This window comes from Oryx dammah, unplaced genomic scaffold, assembly GCF_014754425.2.
Source record: "Oryx dammah isolate SB20612 unplaced genomic scaffold, SCBI_Odam_1.1 HiC_scaffold_10, whole genome shotgun sequence".
In the NCBI taxonomy this organism is placed as follows: domain Eukaryota; kingdom Metazoa; phylum Chordata; class Mammalia; order Artiodactyla; family Bovidae; genus Oryx; species Oryx dammah.
The window spans coordinates 69,157,112-69,159,596 of NW_024070194.1; positions in this window are offsets into that span (position 1 = coordinate 69,157,112).

The following is a 2,485-nucleotide window of genomic DNA, read 5'->3' on the forward strand; positions in this document are numbered from 1 at the left end:
CCCTATATCTCTGTATTCATACGGCAGTGGCAATATGCTTTTCAACTAAAATGGTTCAAAGTATTTTCTGTTGAATTATAAGGTCAGGTAGAGGATGAGATGGTTGGATGGTATCACTGACTCAGTGGACATGAGTTTGAGCAAACTCCAGGATACAGTGAAGGACAGGGAAAGCTGGTGTGTTCCAGCTCACAGGGTCACAAAGAGTTGGACATGACTTAGCGACTGAACAAAAGAGATTCCAAAAAGGAGCCTATGTTTTCTATGCCCAGCCTCCAACGCTTCCTCTCTGTCAATTTTACACAGTGTCATCTATCACTTTGAAAAACTAAATTGTGATGGACGAATGAATCGACAAGAAAAGTTTTGGTTTATAAGCAGCCTGTGTTATGAACTCTGACTGCTAGTCTCTCTGGTATTGGACACCATGGTTTATGCAACTTGTTACTATGTGTTTGTAAAAAATTTAACATAATTAGTTATTTTATTGTGAGTTCTTATAAAGCCTGATTTAGAAATAACAGTCACCAAAGAATGAGAATTTTATTCATTTGTTTTAGGTCAAAAGGTGATCTTTATGAAACTAGAATTCAAAATCTTAATTCTTTTCTTAGAAAATTAAATGAGACTAAAAAAATTTTAATTACCTTTCCTCCCATGTATTTCCCTACACACAGGTTATTTTGTTTACAAAATACTAAATAAACTGCAGGGAAATTTTTAATTAAGTCTGTAATACTCTGTTTATTCCACTTGAGCGAAACTGAGAGTTGTCAAATTCGTTAACATTATGGTTTTTTTTCTCATTGACTGTATTTGTGTGGGTCTAGCACACCTTTCCACAGTTAAAAAGATAACAGAACTATAGAAGCTGACACGCAGACTTGGAATGATCCTTATCTCTCTTGCAGTAATATGATTCTGCTGTGTGACCAGGACTCTGGGAACCTTACCTCAAACCCACATATCAACAAGATACTGGATCTTGAATAACAAATTAGTGAAAAACAGAGAAAACATTCTCTTCAATAATAGAAAATCACTCCCACATAGAGGCTTGTCCTCTGTGAGCACAGTAGTCCCCTGTGGGCAATCCTGTTTTAATTCTGAGCAAAGTTTTAGTTAACTTCTTCTCCCTGAAGTCATGGTTACTTCAGGGAGAGAGTTTATGATCTTCTCATGTTCTTCCAGATACCTCTTGTGCTTTGTCATCCAAGCCAACCCAGGGGAGCAAATGCTATTTAGAAATGGATGTGCTGACACCCAGGGCAGCTCCAAACCTCCTGTTGCATTACTTTCAGTTCAGGGAGTCTGCGTTCTCCCCTTCCTACTCTTCTGTGTCTCTTCTCTAACACTATTCCTTTTAATTTCCTGAGGAGTTATGATTTAAGGGCGTGAAAACATAAGAAAAACGTACTTTGTACATGCAGAGTTTTTTTAGTATTTTACCGAGTTTTTCCATGCTCACCACTACCAAAGACCCAGAAATTGATGTGTGAAATGTGTGTGCAATCAAAGCAAACCTAAACCCAAGTAGTGGGGCAAAACACGGTCCTCTGCAGATCCTACCTTAATAAGAAACAATTGATGTGGTCAAATTTCTGTACGAACAGCTTAGTTCCTCAATTAAATAATGCAATAAGTGAACTTTCTAAAGAAAAAGAGAATGTGGAACAGAACAAAGCATTAAGACTTCTGTGAATGTTTCCAGTTGATTGGATTCCAGTTTCTAAACGCATGCCATATTGTCTATGGCAACCTAGCAATTTATTATCATAGTGCTAATATACATATGTTCTTATTCATAATCACTTTCATTAACACCTCAGGTTCCTAGGCATAATACCCTTAATCTAATTAAAATAATGCTAGATTTAGATGTGAGCTTCTAAAATCCAAGACTTGTGTATCAGGAGTATATTCTGTTTACAGACCACACATCTTTTCATGGTATTACCTGAGCTGAAGATCTAATAAAACAAACATTTTCCATGTTATCTTGTTTGCCTGAATCCCTGGAATAATCACAGTGTATTATAAAAGACAGCCACACAAAATAATATTTTTGATGTAGGATTCTAAGAAAGTATACATAAGGAGCTAACATGCAAAGTCAAGGCAGCTAAAACACCAGATAAAAATATTTTTGTAGTCACATGCTTAGCCTTTGATATATGGTATCTAGAACTACTTCCAAGTTTGTTTGTTTGTTTTCTTACATAATTACTTCATTCCTCCACAGAGAGCTTTACTTACTACTCCTAAAAGTAGATGGAATTTGTTCCTTTAAGATAGGTGGTAACTTTTAAACCTTTTTAATAATCTACTTGAAATTATTCTATCAGAAACAGTTAGGGAATGTTGATAAAAGTATGGCTGAAAAAACTAAATTTGTACCCTTGAATGCTTATTCTTATGTCCCCTCCCTTGCTCCCTTGTGACATGAATTTTACAGAGAATCTGTTCATTTTCAATGGGAATGTGA